Source organism: Urocitellus parryii, chromosome 9 (assembly GCF_045843805.1).
Source record: "Urocitellus parryii isolate mUroPar1 chromosome 9, mUroPar1.hap1, whole genome shotgun sequence".
NCBI classification, from domain to species: Eukaryota; Metazoa; Chordata; class Mammalia; order Rodentia; family Sciuridae; genus Urocitellus; species Urocitellus parryii.
Genome location: NC_135539.1, coordinates 62,829,900 through 62,854,108, shown reverse-complemented (window position 1 = coordinate 62,854,108; position 24,209 = coordinate 62,829,900). Strand labels below are relative to the sequence as shown.

General features: G+C 38.0%; 1 protein-coding gene across 2 annotated transcripts in view; it reads left to right on the top strand.

Moving 5' to 3' along the window:
* Nucleotides 1-24,209, top strand: part of Nebl (nebulette) — a 327,715-nt gene that overhangs the window by 157,813 nt on the left and 145,693 nt on the right. The window lies entirely within an intron of this gene.

Below are 24,209 nucleotides of genomic sequence, written 5' to 3'. Positions count from 1 at the left end.
AAAAAAGACATTAAATTAATTACATTTGAATCATCTTCATATCCATCAATTACTGCAGTGATTTTGGGGGCTTAGATTAATGTATGTTGTAGATGCAATTACTCTCTTTTTGGATCCCATAGATTAAATTCACTGAAAGATTCCCCTGGAGATGCTTTAGCTGTACTTTGCCTCTAGCTTCTCTTCCATGGAATCCATTTCAAGTTCAAATACGTTTTGTCTGATAAATTGACTACACATGGAGGGACTAAAGAGAGCAATTAAGTATGACATCAAATAAATGACTCAGTGACAAGGTATATTCCATTTAGGTCAGTGTAATTCAGAATGTGAGAAAACATGATTTAACTGGCTGGACTGAAGGATGGTTTAAATTATGGGATGGGGAGAATCACTTTGCATTCTGAGGTTTGGTAATTGGAGGTGTATAATATTTATTGTGTTTGCTGTGGGAAGATACTGTTGAAAGACGGTTATAGTTGTTTATGTGCAGCTGTTTAATTGACATTGTGGGGGTTTGGTCTAATCTTTATGCATACTATGAGTTACTATTTGGTAGATGAGGGTGAGTGGGTGATGTGTAGCTGAAGCCCACTAAACCTTGATGAACCAATGTGTTTTCTCTTTAGATAGCTAATTAGATTGGAGAGGGGGCCTTCTGTAATGGGTTGTGGTGTTCTGCCTAATTCCTTACCACCTCCTTTTAGAAGTATGTGTCCACCGCTTTGCCATGTGACTTTGTAGGACCTTCTATGAAGTGAGGAACCATTGCCACACTGATATTGGGTATGACCATGTGATGCATGCCAGCCAGTAGACTTTGAGCCGACATGATGCCAGCAGAGGTACTTTAGCTTGGCTTCTGGTGCTCCTACTGCCCTCCATGAGAGAGTGTTCTAGGGAGCTGCTGGTCTGGAGCAGAAATGAACCCACCTTGAAATGTAGAGCTAAGTAGGCTGTGATGGATAACTTGTGAACTCACAAGCAAGAAAAGTGTATTATTATAAGCCACTGACTTTGGAGATAGTTTGCTTGGCAGTATAGTCATGGAAATAGTTTATACAAGTGCATATTAAAAATTCCCCTGTCTTTGTAAGAATGTCAATGGGATGAACAACTTTTTACCACCCTATCAAGACATGGATGTCATTCATACCTTGGTGGTATCCTTTGGCTATGATGCACCTAATTGATGGTGCCTGGGACCCGTGTAAGTCCTAGCTGCAGGGGAGGTTGAGAGTGAATTTCCAACTTCTACTTTGGGGAAGCAAGACTTAAAAAAAATGTGGAAAGCCAACAAAATGTGGGAAGGGTGTTCAAAAGATGCGAGGTAGTCATAAAGCATGAAAAATGTCCATATAAATTGCCAATGCATTTATCTTAGAATGAACTTTTAGTTACTATTAATTAGTATAGTAATTTTAAAAAAGGTAATTTATCCTATTTTTTAAAAATGAGTATTAGTATAAAATAACAACAATAAACCCAACAGAAACTGTGATCTTATGGGTATATATTTTCAACTGGTACTTTATTCAAAATATTCCCAAAAAGTAAATAGCAAATAAATTTTTCCCTTCACATCAAAATTTCATTGATTTAGATTCCATTTACTCAAAATTTGTGATAATAAACTTGACTAAATTGGTTTATTAGTTTCACAATATGGCAGTGTTTATAACACCAAGTTAAATTCTCAAACTTTAGCACCATCTAAAGTTACAGATGGAATATAAAGTTATATTCCATTATAGATGGTCCTCCTAAATTCAACATTCTCCGTTTCTTGTTAAGTTAATAGCATTGTTTGATTTCCTTTAGGGTTTGACAGTCATAAATGTACCTCTAAAAGTCTTCTATATAAATTCTTCATTAAGTCAGAGACCCAATTCCCCATTTAGGTAATAGGAATAAAGTCTAGAACATTTCATTTGCTGCAGAGAAAATTGTTAAATGAACTAGTGTGAAATATCCCATATCTCTCTGTGCATTTTGTATATTAAATTATAGCTCTTGTATCCCTGTAGAGAAGAGCTGTCAAATGTCAGAGTTTGTGTTAGAGATACAAATTTGTTGTGTGGAGCACAGCTTGATTGATGGACAGCATGCTTGGGGTGTGCATGTTTGTGGACGAGTAGAGGGGCAGGAGGTGGTGTAGCATAGGAGAGAATAGAATCTGGAGAGGTTGGAGCAGTCAGATCTGGAAGCAGGAGGGCAGAGGGGGTATGAGCAATCTGAAACCAAGGGATTATATACTGGATGTGGTAAGAAGTGGCAAGTATTTTTTTCTGGCCAGAGAGGTGAGATTGAAAGAAAACAGTCATTTTGCTAGGCTGGCTAACCTGGATCTGGTGAGCCATTTTAACTTGCATCAATTTTTTTTTTTTTTTATCTACTAGTGTCAGTTTGGAGATTTCTTAGGCCTGAAAGTGTCTTAGTTCAGGCTGCTATAACAAGATACCATAGACTGGGTAGTTGAAACAATATATTCCTTATAGTTTTGGAAGTCAGGAAGACCAAGATCTGGGTGCCATCCAGCACATCTGCTTCCTGGTTTGCAGATGGTGTCTTCTCTGCGTACCTTTAATTGGGGTAGGGTAGCAGGGAGATAAGGCATGTGTGCACAAGGGAACTATAGCAATCCGTTCTCTTCTTATAGGAATACTAATGTCATTCCTGAGGGCCCCACCCTCACGGTCTGATCACTCCCAAAGGCCCTACCTTCAAGTATCTAAGATTAGAAAATTAGGCTTTAACCTATAAATTTTGGGAGGACATAAACATTCAGTCTACATATTGAGTGTTGTTACATTCCAAAGCAGGGGATTTTAACTCTTGGTGAACCAGGGACGCTTTCAGAAGTTTGAAAAGTTTGTTTGCTTTTTTTTTTTTAAATGTTTTTAATTGCATAAAATACTATGGGTTATGCTGAAATATAATATATTAAAATATGTGTATTCTACCCACTCAGGGGTAGAACTTTAAGAACTTGTGCTTAGCTATTGTGCAGGGCCCTGGGTTTGATTCCTTAGTATCACAAACCAAAATAGATATCCTTAACAACTATAATGTGATAGAAAAATGACCTCTGATGTTTATCAATGTTAAGGCACAGGTTCTGCTAATACTTTATCAATACTTGGCAGAAGTGTTGAAGTTCAATTAGAAGTGAGCGAAAACAAAGATGCCCCCCGCTTTTCTCCATCTGAATTCAGGAATACTCTCCGAATTCTCTCTCACAAGCCCACCTTCAAGCCTGCAGCCCTCAGGGTAAGGACCACTGCTCTACAGAATTGACCAAATGTCTCCTGAGCAGGTGATCCTCCATGGAAGGGGATTCCCTCAGTTGTAATGGTTGTACACAAGTGTCTGTGTAAGTGTGGTTCTAGTACTGTGATTATTTTCATTGATCAAACTTTCTGTCTCTCTGCCAGTCCTTCACTATAGCTGTATCATATTCTGGCTACCTAGTCAGCAGTTCTTTCTCTTCCGTCTTCTCACACTTCAGGGATTTATAGCTTCTTTTTCTTCTTTGTTCTTCCATATAAATTGCCAAATTCTAAAAACCAATCTGTTGGGATTTTATTTGGCGTTCCATTGAGTCCATATATCAATTTGAGGAAGAACTGACAAGCTTTTTGAGTTTTTAAGTTCATGAAGATGGTATATATTCTCATTTATTTTGGTGTTCCCATACTGCACATTAAGATGAAAACATATTTTGAGTGATCATCTTTGAAAGTCTCTTCTATGAAAACAAAAAACTTCCCCCCAAGTAAAGCCGATTATTCTTTTTTAACCTAGGTAAGTTGGGAGAAATAGTGCTTTTGAGAAGATTTTGTCGGCTTCAAGCAATGAGTACTTATTACGCACATACTTCCCGAGATTGCAAATCTTCTGTTCATTTGTATTAAAGGCACCACTTTAGAAAATTGGCCGTTTATTTAAATAAGAGATAAACTAGATTCTGGCAGCTAAAATTCTTAAAGCATTTGCTGTAATTTCATACAGAGAATATTTAGTATGAAACATCTGAGCAGTCTAAATTTAAGCAGACAATTTTATTTATTCATTCAGAAAATATTTATTGAGTACCTAATGTGCCTCAGGCATGTCTCTAGATTCTGGGATGCAGCCAAGTGAAGGGAGTGATTTAAGGGGGATGAGGATATCTTCTCTAAAATGCTTCTGAGAAGTTGATGGCTGAGAATTGCCCCTGGATTTAGCAACATGGAGTTCACTAGTGACTTTGCCAACAGTGGTTTCCATGGTGTGGTCGCACAAAAGTCTGTTTGGAATGTGATCATCAAGGAAGTAAGAAGTCAAAGCTGTAAATTCAGACAACTATTGAAATAGTTTTTGCTATAAAGACCAACAGAGAGACAGTGTTTTGGGTGACATAGTGTAAGGAGCATCTGCCATTGACATGCTGGGACATGCTGGGACTCACTACGTTGCTGGCCATAAGGAACAGTAGCCACTGGACTGTTTGCAGTAGCCACATGTCTGCTTGCAGTTGATAAGGAGCTGTAAGAGGCACTAGCCATAGGCATGCTTAGCAATGACTGGTTACAATTGATAGGGAGCATAGCTCCATGGACATGTGCAAAGAACATGCCCAGTTGCAATTACATCACCTCACTGGTCATAACCAATGGACATTGACTTTCACTGGGTGTAACCAATCACCAACATATACCACCAACTTGGAACTGGATTTAAATAGCTTGCCTGTCATATTGAAGAGTTTTGCTCCAAGGACATTGGTAGGACTGGCCACCTTGCTGTCTGTCCCTGGACTGACTGCACCATTCTCTGACATCCAGCCATCTGCTGGAGAGAACTACCAGACAGGGACAATGTCTGCTCTTTGGCCAAGAAAAGTCATGTGGCATCAGAGGTATTTTGGGGCTCGTGGTTGCCCTAGGATTGTGTGATTTGCTTTTAGTCTTTAATTAGTGTGCATTGAATGCTAGTTGGGGTGCTCCTGCATTCCCAAGACTTTTTGTATTAATTATTTACATTTGATGATTGGTATAATCGAATATATACTTGCATTTAAAGACAAGAACTGCCTCTGAGTAATTATTAATAGTGTCGCTAGAGACACATAGTAAGCTCACAGGCTAATGGCAAGGGTCCATTAGAGGGAGGGGGGCAATTTGATAATGGATGAAAGAGGTTAATGTTTGGTGTGCTGTGCTTTACTGGACAGTTTCAGGAGGTATTAGACTCAGTGCACAGTGGAGGAGTTGTCCTTAGGTAGGAGCCAGGACAGTTTATTCTTTGAGTCAGAGAGAAGGCAGAGGGCTAGTAAAAGTGTGTGTGTGTATAAATGATGAAGCTTTTTTTTTTTTCCCCTGAATATCCCCTTTCCATAGTGAAATAAAAATTATATGGTTATACTGTAGATTTGGAACAATCTCAAATATGCATACAGCTATGCAGGTATTAGAACTTCTCAGAGGGACAAGGAATTACCATATAGTACTGCCTCTGATGGGGACCCCTCATTTAGTAATAGGACTACTTGATGTTGTTCATTTCCCCTTGTAGGGCCCATTCTTCATGCTTGTGGTGCCAACAGGTGCAGAATATGTAAATAACCTGAAGGGATGTGTATTTAAACTTTTTATTTTTGCATAACTACTTTTAAAACAGCAGTAGTGGAAATAAAAGTCTGAAATTATCAGGGACCCATCTTCTAAGAATATAGTGCATCTATGTTTTGATTTTTCTTTTAATATGCATAGATGCTTTTTTCTTTTAAACATCATTTCCATTGCAGCTCACACATACCTTTGTATTCAGTGGTGCTTCCTGTCCTTCTTACTGGATGTTTGGCTTGGACCAGTATTTGTAGATTGTGAAATGTGTTTGGAGATGGTGTTTTAATTTTTTTTTTTATTGTCATCAGGACAGAAGACTTTTTTCATGACTTATGGACATATCTGAATAACTGAACTGAGGACCAGGATTCAAGGAGAAATCTTGCTGATTATCCTGATATTTAATTAGCAGCTTAGATGAGGTTTCATAATAATAAAGTTAATCCATGCTTTGATATTTCTTGTGGGAGATAACCTTATTAGAGTATTAAAGACTCTGATTTTTTAAAAATACACTTTTTGAACAAAATACTTTGTAGGTAAGTGTAGAAGGATTCCTTACCTCCTATACTTAGAGATGGATGCACTTGAGATTGAAGACATTTTTGGAAATGGGGAACATTTCTCTCTCTCTCTCTCTCTCTCTCTCTCTCTCTCTCTCTCTCTCTAGTGTATAAAAATCAAGGCTAACTTTGGCATGGTAAGGAAGGGCTGTGTTGAGCAAGTGCTTAGGAATGAATGGGAAGAGATTTCCCAGGGCTCCTTTTATACCCTTGTTATTGTTGGGATATGGTGTGTCTCAAAGGTTTATGTACCATAAACTTGGTCCCCAATGTGGTGGTATTGAGGTGATGGAGCCTTTAAGACATGGGTCTTTGAGGAGTGTGGTTAGGTCATGGGTCTCCCTCCCTTGGAAGAGATTGATCTTGTAGATAGAATTAGTTCCTGGGAGAACGGATTGTTATAAGGGAGACTGGCATCAGAAAGCCCTTATGAGAGCCCAACTAGGGTTGGCTCCATCCTCTTGGACCTCCAAACTGTGGGCTAAACAAACCTTTTTATTTTGTAAGTTACTCTACTTCAGGTATTTGTGATAGCAACACAAAACTAAGACAACCCTAGGATGAAAAGGGGACCCCAGCTTATAGAATGCCTCCAGTTTTTCTCTTTTGTAGCTTAACAAAATATAAGTTCAGATTTTTGTAGGGTAAAATCTTTCGTTGTCAAAACTTGATAAAACAAGAATACACTTCTTGGGTCAAATGGAAAGTTTTTGTTTGTTTGTTTTTAGCAGTTTTCTTCTTTCTAGAAATAATATTTTTTTTGTTTAATATTTTATCTTGTTCTACATGAAAAACAACATTCCAGTTCACTAAATTATTTAGTTTTGTCCCCTGGACCTTTTCAAAGAAACTGACAACTATATTCTTCTGATAGCATAGAAACAAATTTGTTATTAGGTTGAAATAATATCAGGTGGTTTGGTTTAAAATGAGGATGGAAATCAATGTAGCTTAAACAAGCTTGATATTAAATTTTTACTATGTGTACTTTGTGTACCTGTTTTTAATATAATCTTAATTTTTTAGAAGTTTGAAGAGTTTTTTTTTTTTTTAAACTAAACTTCTTTTGGAGTTTTGGATGTTTGCCTGGAAAATTTCATTATTAGAAAGTGCTCTTTCCCTTTCTTTATGGGTTTTGATTAAAAATTAATTATTGAGTGAGCTGTTTAATATTTTTACCTTTTGATAAACTACATGGATTTAAAAAATAGATAAATTAGAGTCAATGACTTTCTCTTTAAGAAAGTAATTGCTGTAGAAAAATTTTAAATCCCAGCTCCCTGAGGCATTTAAAATAGGATTTGATTAACTAAGGTGCAACTCAGAGTCGACTGTAAGAAACCAGTGTTTCTTAGTGCCTGATATGTTCAAGCATTTCCCCCTTGTTGTGTGTATCACGTGTAGCTTTCCTCTGGAGTGTATCATGCACAAGGTAAGTGGATATGTCTCATTAGTTCATGGCTGGGCGGCTCAGTTGGCTTGGCCATTATATTAATGAGGCCAAGTTTGGGTTCTGTCCCTGGACAGGCCAATTACTTTAAATGTTCTCTTCCCCATACACAATTCCACTGCAAAAATTATTCACTATGAATACCTGTGAAAATTATTTTGGACACAACTCTTTGCAATTTGAGAACAACTAATAAGTTTATTGCTATAGAGAACTGGAAAGATGAAGGATAGAGGATTTCCATGTTCAGTGTTATGGCTAACTAAGGATTAATCAGAGAGATTCCTTTGCTTCACTGATGATTTTTAAAAATAATTTTAAAATGAATCAAGTCATAGTTGAAGTTCAGTGCATACTTTTGGGTTAGCTTACTGATTTTATATTTATTTGATTATTATTATAAACTGCCTCAAGATAATTGTTCTCACCATCTTTCTCTAGATATTTTATGAATAGGTCTCTAGATAATTTTATAGAACAAGTAATAATGTCGTAGCATTCTATGAGACCCACAGGGATTAACTAATTTAATTTCCTCACCTTCTAAGTGAGGAGACACACTCCTCAGAGAAGCCACTATGGTCTTGCCACTGGATGTTTGGCTCAGTTCAAAGTTTGGAATCAAGAGGTTTTTTTTTTCTTTTTTTTTTTTCACCAAATTGTCTACTTCCTGCCTCTGTTGCCCAAGATCAGGGTCTTTGCCCACCCTATCATATCACTCTTCAATATTACCATTTTCTTTATTGAAATTAGCTTATTGTCAAAACATCAAATGAGTGTTCCTAGGTCTTCCTGTGATCCATTTTAACACTAAGTTTATTATCCATCTACTGAATCCATGTAAAACATGGCATTGTTAGGAGAGGATTGCCCTAATATCAGAATTTATTGTCCCTTTTCTCTTGGTTGGAGGGGAGGTTAACAGGGATTGCACTCAGGGGCACTTGACCACTGAGCCACATCCCCAGCCTTATTTTGTATTTTATTTAGAGACAGGGTCTCACTGAGTTGCTTAGAACTTGCTTTTGCTGAGGCTGGCTTTGAACTCCTGCCTTAGCCTCCCAAACCGCTGAGATTATAGGCATGTGCCACCTGCCCCGCTTCTATTTTCTCTTTAATGGACATTTCTGAACACAAATATCATTGAAATATAAAAGTTCAAGTTGGTGAGAGAAAAACAAAATTAGTGAGAAAAGATTTTTTTTTTTTTTTTTTTGAGGAGAAGGGGATAGTAACTTTCAAATACCTATATTATGTTAAGGGATGAAAAGGTATAAATGAGACACTTGTCAGATCCTGTTAGGAATTTGGCACAATGAAGGAAATATCTTTCAACAGAAATCTGAAATCTGTAAGTATATACAGCTAAATCACAGTTATCTTGTTTTCAATCTTCTTAGGAACTGATTCCCTCCTCTGGAAATAGTTTTAAAATGACATTCTGGTGATATTGCCATTTTTTATGATTAATAAGTATGGTTATTACTGGCAGCTTAAATAGTAACATCCCAGCAAATTCTTGAAAACTACATTTACAACTACGAAAAAAAAAATAGACTAGATACCCTTGCTAAAATGGCTACTTTGCATCAATTTGTGTAGGCTCTGATACTAGTTTATTTATCTGTATCTATATCTACATATGTATCTATTCATTTAATTTTACTTCTATGCAGTAGTTTGTTGGGAACTCCCATTTAAGGATTTTTTAAAAAAAATGTTTAAACAGCATTTCATGATTTTTTTTTTTTTTTTTGGCTTTCTGTAAGTAGATGGTACATTCTCAAGCTGTATGCAAATACTTTTCCAGTATCCACTGGAAAGGATTATCTGAACTACTTTTCTGTTAGTTTGGGTAATTGAGCTTTGATCACAAACAGCTGTGTTATCTTAGCCCAGCAGATGGAAGGTATGATACTGAGAGGAAAGTAATCTGGAAGGCTCTAAAGCCCATTTAGATATTTTATATGCAAACAAAATGTAGATGAGCACATCAGGGCTATTTTTGTTGCTAGTGCCAGAAATCTCAATTCAGGCTAGCATTAGAGTTGTTGGCTCAGGTGCCTGAGGGGTCCGGGGTAAAACTGGCTTCAGGACAGGCAGCCAAGCAGGGCTCAGAGGATGTCACTAGGGCCCAGTTTCTCTCCATCTCTCAATTCTGTGTCTGCTGGGGTGGCCCTGTTTTCAGGTTGGCTTACCCCATGTGTTTGTAAGGTGGTTACCATACCTTCAGCCAACCAGGAGGTGACAGATCCGTGGCACAGAGGCCCCCAGCAACAGAGTCACTGGGTCTCTCTCTCTCCCTGGTTGGATGATATGTTCATGCCTGGCCGAATTGCTGAGATGGGGATGCAGTACTCGATTGGCCAATTCCAAGTTCTGTTATTTTCCATAGGCAAGAGAAGGGGAGAGCTCAGTTTACAAAAGGAAGGAAGCTGTTCCCAAAAGAAAGAGTGATGGATACTGGGTGCTTAAGGAATGACAAATGCTAATCATAATACATAAGATATCATGTATATGTATTTCTACCTTATAAAATAATCATTCAAAAATTTTGCATTTCTTGTGACGTGCAATAAGATTCATAATAATACTAGGAAGGGAGCCAAGAAAGTCAGATAAACTCTTTTCCTATATTTGTGAAGTCAACATCAAAATGTTTAAATGCTTTGTTGTTGTTGTTGTTTAAAAAAAGCCTGCCTTGCTTTTTAAAGCCACTTTGGACAGAATGTCCCTCTGGAGGGATGTATCCTTGAATCAGTACTTTTTTTTTTTTTTTTGTCTTCTCTATCCAGTGTTCTCTCTTAAAAAAAAATTGAAACATTATAGTTATACATTAGTAGTTAGGCTCATTTTGATAAAACCATACTTGCAAGGAATTTTATTTCAGTTCCTGTTTTCTCCCTCCTCCTATTCTCCTTCCTCTGCCTATCTTCCTGTTTTCTTGTTTATTTATTCATTGTTGATGGGTACTTTCTACATATATATATAAAGGTCAAATTCCCCAATGGTGTATTTATATATAAATAACATGGTGTTGTTCAATTCATTCCATATTTCCTCCCCTTTCTCATCCCTCCTCCCTGTCTCTTAATTTCCTGCTCCATACCTTGATCTTCCCTATATCTTTATGATATCCCATTCTCCCAATTTTCTTTCCTTTATTTTGCTGTAGCTTCTACATAGGACAGAAAACCTATAACCTTTGATTTTCTGAATCTTAGCCAGTGTTCTTAAGGACTAACAAAGATTGAGCTGGTACCTACAATTTAACATTTTTCTAAGACTGATAAGAACGATGCTCAAAACAATCTGTTGAAGTCTCAGAGTTGCATCCAACAAACTGTTTCATTAAAGCTACCTCCTTAGAATTCCACTTTAACACCAAGGTGACTTAATTTGATAAGGAGATGTGGCACCATATTGCTCCCAGAGTTGCTCAGTTTTTACTTTTATGAGTAGTTTCTTTGGTTACTGGTTACACTTTTCCAAACTTTTGATATCATCAAGCATCTCTTTGTGGTTTGTAGTAACCTTTCCTAGTTATTTTAAATGAATAATGTCCCATGAAGAGAATAGATATACTGACTAGTAACTCCATACAAACAAGCTGTATATTCTTTGGGATTTTACTGATCTGTCTTCATTTATAAAAGTAAAAGGATGTGTTATTCTCATTAGAGTATTTAAGTCTGGATGAGCCTTTCTTGGGAGTGGATTAAAGGTCTCAAGCTGGGGGAGTGTCAGAAAAGTTGGATATTTATGGTACGATAAACTGAAATCTAATTTTGAGTCTGCCCTTTCATTGGAGGGTTGCCTAGCTTAGTACATATTTCTTCTCCTAATTTCTTCTGTATTTCTGTATTTCCAGAAGTGTTGGAAGTTTGAAGCATTTAAACTGAAGAAAAACAGACTTAGGTTTCATACCATATTTCATTTTTTTATGTGATATATTGCCTAAAACATTCTTTTTTTGGCAAACACCCTTTTTCTTATTTGTCCCTGAGCAAACACCAGAGAGGAGCAGGGAGTTTCCGTATGAGTTATGCATAAAATCCAGGATGGGTTTTTCCTTGCGGCACTGCTCTACTGGATTAGGAAATGGAACTTCATAACATGACTTCGTGTATTAGCGCAGACTGTAGTTGGCAGAGAACTTGGAAAGGTTCCATTCTGATGCCTTTGTTACGTTTGCCTTTTAAGTTTCAATGCTCGCTGGAGCAGACAAACACCACTGATTTCACAATTTTTTTCACCCCTGGTGTGGAGCCTTTTGGTTGATTTGATCTCAGGCAGAAGAATGGGAGCACCGATTGGATTTGGTAGAATGAGTCTTTTATGTTGCGGGACCTCCTCCCTTTCCTGTGGGCTAGCAGGCCAGCAGGCCCGGAGTGGCTCCCCCTTTCCTGTGGGCCCAGCTCTTTGTGTGAGCTGTTATCCATTTCCGTGGATATGGTTTGTTACCTCTATTTGTACTATAACTAGAAATTTGATAAGGTTATGTGCCTGTCAGATGATTTAGATGTCAGGTACAGATGAAGCAAAGCAATTTTGACAAGTCAAACATTGGTGCAAAGGAGGGTGGGGGCGGCGGGGATGACCCGCTGGGAGAAGAAAGTAAAATCTCTTACAGCCTCACTTTCTTTCTCTTTTAACTTTAGGTCACTACTTTAACCTCTTTAATTTGTCCCTTCTTAAGTGAATGTGACATGGTGACTTCCGGCTTCTATCTAAAGGGCAGGGAGGAGAGGCACTGGCATTTAGGAAGGTTTGACATTGGGAATTCTGATAAAAGCATCTGGGCCTGGAAACTGTAACTGTGACTGAGGCTGAGATTAAGGTCTTAGGGGACAGGGTTTATTAATGCCAATGTCTGTTCACATGTGTGTCTTACAGAGAGTTTCGTGTATTTGGTAAGCTCTGCCCCTTGATTTTAGAAATAGGTAGGGGCTTGGTGCTTTGTGGCACATATTTGGTATCCTGTGTTTCTGTCCAGGCAGTGACTTGATGAGTATCACTCAATGTCTTGTCTTGTTGTCCGTAGGATGAGGAGTCAGTAGGGCCTCTTGATTCATTAGATCTAAGTTTCTTAGAGCCCCCCAACCAACCCTTTTTTTTTTTTCTTGAAGTGATTAAATAACACCTCTGAGCTTTCCCAATATCTAAGTCTCTTTACAGCCCACACTAAATATATAGATTAGCTTTGGCTGCTATCTCAGAAGAAAATTCCTCATTTTGCTGGTGATGGGTTGGCCAGTAGTGGCCCTACTAAAGGTTAATGTGGCCACAAGATGCTGCTGGAGTCTGAGGGGGACCACTAGTCTTGGGTACTGCATTTTGTGTAGTTCAGTAATGGATGTAGATTTTTGAGTGTAACTTGTCTCAATATGGATTTCAGTATAGTCTGAAGGCACAATTCAAAGAAATAACAAATTTACATTCAGGGTAGTTTTGTTTGAGTTTATTTAAAGAACTGAAACACACACAATCCTCATAATAGCTTCTGCTATTGATGTATTGATGGTGCTGACAAAGAGAAAACTCAGACCAGATGGTTTCCAAACAGTGGGACCACCTGGCTCATTGGCAATGCCAACTTACTCCTATTTCTCAAATAGCTGTATTCTCCTAGATGTCGAGATGTCTGAGTGAGATGTACATGGGCTTAGATACAGGATTAGCAGCAGAGGTAGAAACACCATGTTAACCTCAAACTGGCCCCTCTCTCCCACATCCATTATCTACAAAGTACCATTTTTTTTCCTTCTTTTTCTTTTAAGTATGAAATCTGCATTACCAAGAAAAATAAAATCTCCTCTTGAGACGTTTATTCTGGAAAGAAAAGAAAGGCTCTAAATCCTTTTGGGAAACTGACTCAGAAATTGATTCATCTGGACCCCGTTAGTATCTTTTGATGAAGGATTCATTTTAGGTCAGCAAGAGAATAATATAATTGCACCTGTAACACCATGAACTTATACTGAATCTCACAACTTGGCACTTAATGTAGTATATTAACCAATATATTATGCAGTAGCTTTTTCTAGTTATAACATTAATGTTTAAATATTGGGGCTTTTCTTGAATTATTTAGTATCTAATTTTCCTATTGAAAAATCATAGTTTACATAGAAGTAAAAATATTGAATTAACCTACATACTTTTTGAAGTTGGTACCTTAAGATTACAATTATTGTTAAGTTTCATTTTGAAATCATTACCTTAGTAACTAACTCATTTGATGCATATTGACTGAGTATCTCATTAGTAGTATTTGTAACCATTAAAGATTCAATGATGATTAATGTATGTAACATGTAAGAACAGTTAAAAATTATTTACAATCTTGAGTACATTGCTGTTTAAAATTGAGTATTTTTAAAGAAATAAGGGTATATTTTCATTAAAACTAGGTTTCAATGTGACAATCTTGGATGTTTGAATTGGCATCTTGAAGCATGATAGGTTGGGAGAGAAAAGACTGTAAGCAGATCTGGGTTTGAATTATAGCCTTTGGGCCTCAGTTCCCTGTATTAGTTGGAATTCTCAGCTGTAAGTGATTGGAAACCCAACCCTCATTAACTCAAACTAAGTGGTAATTCATTTTGAGGATATTTGAATACAAAATCCCAGGGCAGGAATGTGCCTGCTAGTTGATACCAGGATTTAATTGACACCAGGCCTGAACTCTCTTTCTCTGGTAGATGAGCTGCATCTAACCTCTGGGTTCTGTTGGTGGCAAGCAATGGCTGTTGATCATTCCAAAGACTTGTATCTTACAGTTTAAGTTTCCAGAGGAAGAGACTCACTGTACATTTTAGATCCCAATCCCCAAGTCTCCCAGACATCTTGACTTGAACTACTTCAGGCCAGATGACTACCTCTGGGCCAATCCATGGTGGTTAAGGAAGTAAGTGGGTCATGTAAGAAAATGGTGCTTCTTGGGAAAGGTTAGATAGATCAAGGGGGGACAGGAGGGAAGTGTGGGGTGGACCCAATAATATATTTCCTCTATATTTTTCAATGTAAAAATGGCATATCTCTTATAATAAGGGTAATTTTGAAGATGAAGCAAGAGGATTTGTCAAGTACTTAGTACAATGTCTGATACCTTTAAGTCTTCAGTAAATCATAACTGCTATAACATAGCAGCGAGGAGACGTACCAGCATCTCTTAAAACTGACAATATAATCAATGTGAAGCTCTCATTGTTAGCTAAGAAGCCTGAGAAGCCATAATTCTTCACCTGATTCTTCAGCATTTCTAATATATTCATTTTAATAGTTTCTCTCCCATGGAAGATCTGAATTAGTACTTTATTTCTAGTTGTAACATAGATTTTTTTTAATAACCTGTAGAAATTTCTAGGAGACTTATATTTTAGATGAAATTTTGTATTAAGGAAATAATCTTTTGAATTTTTTGATTAAAATGACTCCCTGAGATCCATGGGTTTTTGTGTGTGGTGAATGCTATCAATCACAGAAGCTATTTTAGTATTGTTTGTATACACATTAGTTATAACGTATTTACTTTTATATTTGCCTTCTTTCTTTTTCATTTTTGTTGTGTTACACATTTTTTTTTCTTTCAGTTTCGTAGAAGTGCAAGAGGTATGTTTTCTTTTTGAAAAACAGTCGGTGTTTGTCTGGATAATGCCATCACAGGTGTGGGAGAGCTGTTAGGAACAGTTTTAATGACATTATCAATCTGTTAAGGAGCAAGCATATGTAAGAAAATTGAAGAATCGTCTGTCACTTTCATCTGCTATGACACTTTGAGATTAAGGACAGGTTATTTTCATTTTGTGACTGTTTTGGGTTAGTTTAGCTCTGTTTGTGTACAGTGCTGGTTTATCCTTATTTCTTTTCTTCATAGTTGAGATGTAGCTTTTTTTTCTGATTTACTAATTTCCTAATCAGTTATTTCCTATCTGGAAACTACCCATTTCCTAATTCAAAATAGGCACATAAGAATGTTCCCTGTTGCAATTTCTTTTTCTATCCTTAATTTAACCTTACATGATACTTCTGATTCAAATAATTTTAATACATTCTAGTCTGTGTATGAATTAAGCTACTTATATTTAAAAGCCACACTCATATCAGAAGATGTGAGAGGAGCTTTCTCTAAAGGATTAGTGGTGAAGAGAACATGTTTGTCCAGGAGTCAAAAATCATAGATGTCGGAATTATTAAATTCTATTTGTGACATTTTTTGGTGAAAAATATGAATTAAATCTGTATAATGTAGGTATGATTTTTTTTGCTGTGAATCAATATTTTCATCAATATTATAATTTTGGCAATGCTTTCTCCAGCCTGATCTTCATTAATTGAAATTTTATACAACCATTGCCTTAAAAAAACTATCTAAACAACATTTTTTGATGAAGTATAGTTTGTGTTAATTTTTACTTTGGGTAATTATTTTTGTTACTTTCATGGCACCACAGGATCCATTACAAATAATGAATTAGTTAAAAATTTAAGATGCATCAGTCTTTGGATATCCTCTACTAAGAAATATTTAATCAGTTCCACTTTCTTCTCTGCTTGTTTATGGGGTACTCTTTCTATCTTGTGTTCACTTTGATATTTTTCACTTTGCCACTTTTTTTTTTTTCATTGTCAGATAAAGTGGAAAGGTAATGTCTGGGAATTTTCCAGAGTGGATGCCCCTCCTTAGCTTTGTGACTTCCTCCAAGTTCCTTTATCTCTAAGATGGGCCATAATGTGTACCTGCCAGGATTTATGTGAAGATACTATTTGTAAAGGAAATTTACATTTTAAAAAATTTCCTGTATTTATTTATATTCTATTTTGATCCAAAGAAGATGGAAGGAGCTTCCACCTGCAGATGGCCTGGTGCATGCATGGGCTAGAGGCGTGTTCTCTAGGTATTTGGTTACCATGACTAAGGAAACACACGCCTGAAGTAGTGGATTGGTGAGCACTTCTTATACACCACCTGCCGGGCTTCCCATCCTGGCTCTGTTCCACAATATGGAAAGCACTCAGTACAGGGCCTGGAACCCAGTAGATGCTTAATAAATGTCAGGCATTATAACCCTCATCTGGTTTAATCTCACAAAAGGCTATAAATGTCGCATTACATTTATGCATATTTTGTACTTGAGGAAACTGAAGCTCAAAAAGATTATGTAACTTACCTAGGGTCACAAAGCTTGTAAGTGATAAAACCGGGCTCAAGATGAATTTGTCTGATTTCTGAACTTGTGCTATTAACCACTAAGTTACACTTGAGTGTCTTAGATGTGATTTTTAATTATCTTAGCTGATTGAGAAATTAATTAAAATATGCTTTCCTTGGTAGTTAGAATATTTGTTTAGAATAAAATGTAGGCCTCACTATTTTTTTTTAATGAAAGAACCCTAAATATGATAAAATTGGGTTGTGAATGTACATGGAAACCTGACAAATTTGTAAATATCACTAAGTACCTCTATGAATGTAATGGAAGGCTAATTTAAGGCTTAGAAATCTATGGAGATTATTTTTAATGCTTTTTAATTATGTTTAAAAGGTAATTATAATTTTAATTTTATTTAATTAACCACAAATTTACAAATTATGAGACTAATTTAGAAAAAAGCAAATTTACTTTTGAGCTCATTTCCTTGACTTAACATTTGTTAAAATTAACTTCACCTTTAAAAAAAAAAAAGCCCTTAATCAGATTTTCCTTTGTAGGATTTAGTTCTCATCTAGTATTGTGAGATTAACCAATTTTCTGCATTTTAGACTTTAAAAATACAAAACCTGATAGTAATCAATCATGATATCGTTATCAAACCTTTAATGTATGCTTAGCACCAAGCAAAACTCGATGAGATAGAAAGAAACATATGGTCCACATTCTCTAGTATCAGAATCTAGTGAACTATACAAGATGGTACGTAATTGAGCACTAAATTTTACAGATCAGACTTAAGAGTTTTGCATGTAGTTTTAAAATACTGTGACCCTCACAATCGCCCCTTGAAAAATAATGTGCACTATCTATCATGTCACGGGAGATAATGAAATTGGTCATTAATTTCACTATATCAGAAATGTATGAAATAAAAGCAGAATAACACAAATCAGTAATAAATGTGCCTGAAGATTTTAAGCTTCCATTAAACACATTCCAGCAAGCTTCTGGGAGTCTGAATCTCCTCCGCTGCGCTGCTTACCCTTCTGTCCCTGGGAACTTACTGCTCTGGCCCATTGTGACCCACTCCATGAATCCTCTTGAACTTCTACTCCTCATTCGTATGTGTTTGGGATTCCTTCTCTAATAACATTTCACACTCTTTTTATTTTTCCCACCTTTTTGCTTCAAGTCCTTGTTTGCTGATGTAATTAAACAGCTTCATTAAGATACAGAAACATAGAGTGACTGACTTAACTTTCAGCAAATGGATGTGCACTGGATAGATGATTTGTCTTAGCTTACTGAAAATATCAACTGAATTTCTAATTGCCATGTCATTGTCTATTCTTCCACTCATGATTTTTCTTTGACCCCTGGGTAGAAGATAAATGTATGTACCTGTATGTTGTACATATATGTATATGTACCTGCACACACCTGTCCAGGAACACACATATCCACACACATGTATCCACACATAGAATTTTAATGTGCACACACAGAATGTCAAAATTCTACAGCATCCAATATTTGAAATAAATACATGTTTAACTTAGTTTTGAAGACAGACAGATGGAGTTTTCTATTGTGTGAAGTTCTTGCATTTGACTTTGAGTGTATTTTCACAGTGCCTTTATTCAGCCTTGAAGGGATAAGACTGTGGGAAAATCAGACTGCATTAGTTCCCAGGTATAGCACTGTTTTAATTAGCTTTTTTGTTGCTGTGACCAAAATATTGACAAGAACAACTGAGATGAGGGAAAATTTCTTGGGGTTCCCTAGTTTCAGAGGTCTCTGTCCATAGATGGCTGATTGCATTGATCTGGGCCCAAGGTGAGGCAGCGCAGCCGAGGGGAGGGCCTAGTAGGGGAAAGCTGCTCAGATCATGGTGGGGTCAGGAAACAGAGGGGGCGGAGGGGCTGCAGGAAAGATGCAGCCTTCTAGGACATGCCCCCAGGGACCCCCGTCCTCCAGCCATGCCCCGTTTGCCTACATTTACCACCCAGTCCATTCCAACCAAGGTGGGCTGATGAGGTGACAGCTCTCACAACCCAATCATTTACCTCCGAACATTTCTGAATTAGCAGGAGATTTTGGGGAACATGTCACCTCCAAACCATAACAAGCATACTCTCTGAACTCAGGTTGGCATGCATCTTAGTTCTGTCCTCTCCACTTCTGTGTTCTTCCTGCCCCTTTCTGACAGGAGTGTCATGGGAAGTTAGGATCTTGAGGATGGGCCCAAGAACTCTTGCTATTTCCTGGCCCCAGGACTGTTTTACAACGGAGGACAGCTGAGGAAGAAGATCCGACATTGCCTGCCCCTCTGTTCTCCTGGCTTCATAATATTCCCCCACTGAGCTTGCAGAGAGCAGCCGGGGGGAGCCTGTTAAGACTCCAGTGTCTTCGTGTCTTGGCTGGGGTGGGTGGGGGAAGCCAGTGTCCCCAGAGCCTGCACATCCCTGGCTCACTCTCTGCCCTCCTTTTCCCCTCGCTTGGGCTCTAGCCAGGTTCCCTCTGTGCCATTCTCAACTTTGGGGGTTTGCTCCATCTGTACCCTCACCTTTAAAGCTCTCTCTGAACAGGTGTGTGCCTCCCCCACCACACTACTCAGGATTATTGCAATGTCACCCTCTCTTTGGGGCCTTCTCTTGCCACCCTATGAGGCCAGTGTTCCTCCCACTGTGCACCCCACTGTCTTGCATTATGTTTCTCTTAGCACTTTTCACTCACAGAGGCCAATTTTTGGGCTTAGTTGGGTCTTGTGTCTTTCCCATCTCTCGTCCTGTAACATAAGCTCTTTGAGGGCAGGGAGTGTAGACTGCTTTCTTTGTTGCATAGTTCCCATCCATGGGTCAGCACTTGGCCCTATTGTAGGTGCCCAATAAAGTCAAAAAGGATGGAATCAAGGAACATGTGAGGGGGAGATTCCAGATTCCAGAGAATGGCATTCCTAGAAGATTGTTATTGTTATTCATGGAATCACTGTGAATCACTTTCTAAGAGACCAGAGATGATTCTTCCATATCCAAGGCTGGACACAGGGGAAGGAAAGGTTTTTTTTTTTTTTTTTTTTTTTTTTTTGCTGGCTTAAGAGGCAGGGATTCCAAGGGAAGCTTATAGAAGGCTTAATAAATATTTACTATGCTAATGTTAATTTTTAAAAGCAACTTGGCTTGCAATTTGTTTCAAAATCTATTTAGAGCTATGAGTCTTAGCGGAATGTCCTGGCCTTTACCCACTCTCCCCAGAATCCCTCTTTTCCACCAGTTGTTCCAGCCAAGTGAAGCCATTTTCCATTTCCTAAGTATGAATTTCCTCTCTTACCTGTAGATCTGGCAAGCAGTCCCTCCCTCTTGGCTTCAATTCCTTCTCTCTCTCTCTCTCTCTCTCTCTCTCTCTCTCTCTCTCCTTCTTCCTTTCTCTTTCTCTCCCTTCACTTTCTGAAACATTTATTGAGCAACTCTGGTGAGCCAAGGCTCTGTAGATAGGGTGTCAGTGGGTGGGAGTATGGAAAAGACGGCTGACTAATGTCTCCAAGGCTCCTACCCCATGTAATAAAGAAATGCTGGTGGGTTGGTACTGAACACATGAGGTTTGGTTGTGTACCCCACCATTGAAAAGGAATAAATATCTTTTAGAATGCTGTGAACCATTTATAGAGATCATTTTACACTTTTCAAAACTAGTCACTTATCTAAGCAAGCCCGAATCAAAGGATTCTCATGTGTCTCATGAATGTGGCAAAGATTGCCAAATGGTAGTCGGCTCCAAATTGTGATTCTAGAATTGAATGTGTTTTTTTTTTTCTTTTTTTTCCTCTTTCTTTGCACATTGCTATTTTAAAAGGTGAAACAGGTATCAAAAAGAATACGTGATGGTGCTTTCTCTGAAACTGGCTTTAGGGATGTTAAGATTTGTCTGATAGACTCTTCTTCTTACATTTCCATGTCTGCGGCCATTACAGAGCTGGGTCCTTCTGAGAAACTGAGGCAATGCAAAGACCCCCCCCTCTTCAAACACCAATTCTTTTTTTTTTTTCAGTTTTTGGTGGACACAACATCTTTATTTTATTTTTATGTGGTGCTGAGGATCGAACCCAGTGCCCAGCGCATGCCAGGCGAGAGTGTTACCGCTTGAGCCACATCCCCAGCCCTTTATTTGTATTCTTGATGATTGCCGTTCTGATTGTGCTAGTATGAAATCTCAGTGTAGTTTTAATTTATATCTTCCTAATTACTAAGGATGTTGAACATGTTTTCATATATGTGGTGGCCATTTGAATTTCTTCTCTTGCAAAATGTCCCTTTAGTTCTTTTTCCCATTTGTTAAGTGGGTTGTCAGGTTTTTTTTTTGTTTTTTTTTTTTTTTTTGGTACTGTTTTGTTTTTGAATTCTTTATATATTGTGGTGATTAATCCTCTGTTGGAAAAAATATCTGGCAAACATTTTCTCCCATTCTTAGGCTGTCTTCATACTCTTCATATTTTTGTTACTGACCAGAACCTTTTAATTTAATGCTGTCACATGTATTGGTTCTTGCTTTTATTTCTTAAGTTCAAACACCAATTCTTGCAATCAAGTCAGAAATATTTCAGACCTGTTGCTGAGAGTAACTCGAATGAGTTTATTGAAGGGATAGGAAAAGGGGAAGGGAACACTCTCAAGGGAGAGAGTGGGTCCTCTCAGAGAGGAGAGGGACCGTGTGCCTCTTCTGCATTCCAGTTTTATTGGGGATCCCAGAGAAGTTTACAGAGAGTCCCACCTACATTCACCTCTTGACTTTTGACGGACAGCAGAGTCCCCACAGTCATGGCAACTTTACGTTGCCTTGACCATGCTGACCAGCTCTAATTGGATTCTTAACCATACGTTCTTACAGATTTTTATGATTAGGAGGAATTATCCTTATCTCCAGATTTTCAGGATCTAGTCACAAAAAGTCTCCCCCTTCAGGGTAACTTGGGTTCCTCTTGTCAACATTATTTGGGGCCTGCATTTCTCTTGCAGTGTGACAGGTAGTTTACTGAAGAACGTGTCATAACCAGTCCACTTAGGCCAGGCAGGGTGGCAGGTAAATTGCTTCTTGGAAAAGAAAGCACGTGGGGGGTCAGCACTGTGGGCCCATTTTATAGAATTATTCCCTTAACCTCCTGTTCTCACCATCCACATCTATCTGTTCCCTAACACCGCCAGCACAATCTTGTCATCTCTCTTACTTTTATTATTTTATGGTCCTGCACGCTAGGGCTTATGACCAGTCAAGCTAAATAGCTTCTCTGCTTAGTTAGGCATAAAACTCTGAGAAAGTGCCAGTGTTTGTGTCTTCACATGTGGCAGGGAGATTGAAGGTTAGAGGGTTCAACTCACTCAGCATTTTCTCTGGAATAAAAATATTGCAATTTATTGGACCTTTTATTTATGGGAATAAAGTGAGTGTTTTAGTATTTCAGTTGCAGAAGCTTAGGTTCTTGTCCCCCGATGCCAATCCAATGATGAGGATGCGGTTTTGACAAAAAGGAAAAAGCTTTATGGCTTTGTTAGCAAAGGAGAAACACAGGGGACTCCTGTCCCAGAGGCTGTGATTCTGTGCCCCAGTGGGGCAGGGGGCTTTTAAAGAGGAGATTCAAAGGCTACATTCCACATGTTCTCTGTTGGAGTTGTAATTCCCTTGTTAATTTGGAAGATAGTCATTTCTGAGATCTTCTGGTGCCATCCTGGAAAGTCTGGATTCAGGAACAGATAAATTGCCTAGAATGAGGAAGAAAGATAATCCTGTTTTCTTTTCCCAAGATTGAGGGTAGGAGAGATGAGGGAGGGGGAGGGAAAGAGGAAGAGAAAGAAACATATTATTTATTTATTCATTCATTCAATCCTTCCTTTCTTCCTTCATTCATTCTAATTAGTTATACATGACAACAGAATGCATTTCAATTCATAGTACACAAATGGAGCATGATTTTTCATGTCTCTGGTTGTGTCCTCATACACATACCTAGGGTGATGATGTCGTCTCATTCCACTATCTTTTCTACATGTCCCTTTTAAAAATAAGTTGCAGTGGCAGAGCAGCAAGGGCTATATTCAAAGCATAAAGTGGACCACTGTTACAAATTAAGTATTTAATTAAGTACAGATGTGCTCAACAAAAAAAAGTAGCTCCATGATCTCCTAAGTGAACTTTTCAAACTTATACAGAATCTTCACTTACAGAACCCCATTTTTTATGTTTCTTCTTCTTATTATTTAGTTTCAGATGAACACAGTATGTTTATTTTGTTTATTTATGTGGTGCTGAGGATCTAACCCAGGGCCCCACACAGACAAGGCAAGTGCTCTACCACTGAGCCATAACCCCAGCCCCGTAAGTTTACTTTTGAGTGTCAGTTTGAGCCTTGTAATTCTGAACTTAAAAAGGGGATTCTATTGCCATCAAAATCTGTTTCCATACTCCTTGATATTTAGGCTTAAGAAAATAAGAACAAAGTGATACAACTGTCTGAGTCATTAACAGGCAGAATATTTAGCTGTTATGCTAGTAACATGAGATCGGACCCAGTAGGATGAAGCAATGACCGTCCCAGTAAATTTCAGTAAAATTCAACCTTACTGTGCTGTTACTAGGAAGAAAGTGGATCAAAACACTGGGAAGAAAATCATAGGTACCTCGGCATACACTCTGCCAAGGGCATGTATTGGAGGCTTCTTTTTTTTTTAATTTTTATTGTTGGTTGTTCAAAACATTACAAAGCTCTTGACATATCATATTTCACACTTTGATTCAAGTGGGTTATGAACTCCCATTTTTACCCCGTATACAGATTGCAGAATCACATCGGTTACACATCCATTGATTTACATATTGCCATACTAGTGTCTGTGTATTCTGCTGCCTTTCCTATCCTCTACTATCCCCCCTCCCCTCCCCTCCCCTCCCCTCCCCTCCCCTCTTCCTACCCCCTCTACTGTAATTCATTTCTCCCCCTTGTATTTTTTCCTTTTCCCCTCACTTCCTCTTGTATGTAATTTTGTATACCCCTGAGGGTCTCCTTCCATTTCCATTCTCTCTCCCTTTCCCTCCCACCTCTCATCCCTGTTTAATGTTAATCTTCTTCTCATGCTCTTCGTCCCTACTCTGTTCTTAGTTACTCTCCTTATATCAAAGAAGACATTTGGCATTTGTTTTTTAGGGATTGGCTGGCTTCACGTAGCATAATCTGCTCTAATGCCATCCATTTCCCTGCAAATGCCATGATTTTGTCATTTTTTAGTGCTGAGTAATACTCCATTGTGTATAAATGCCACATTTTTTTTTTTTTATCCATTCATCTATTGAAGGGCATCTAGGTTGGTTCCACAGTCTTGCTATTGTGAATTGTGCTGCTATGAACATCAATGTAGCAGTGTCCCTGTAGTATGCTCTTTTT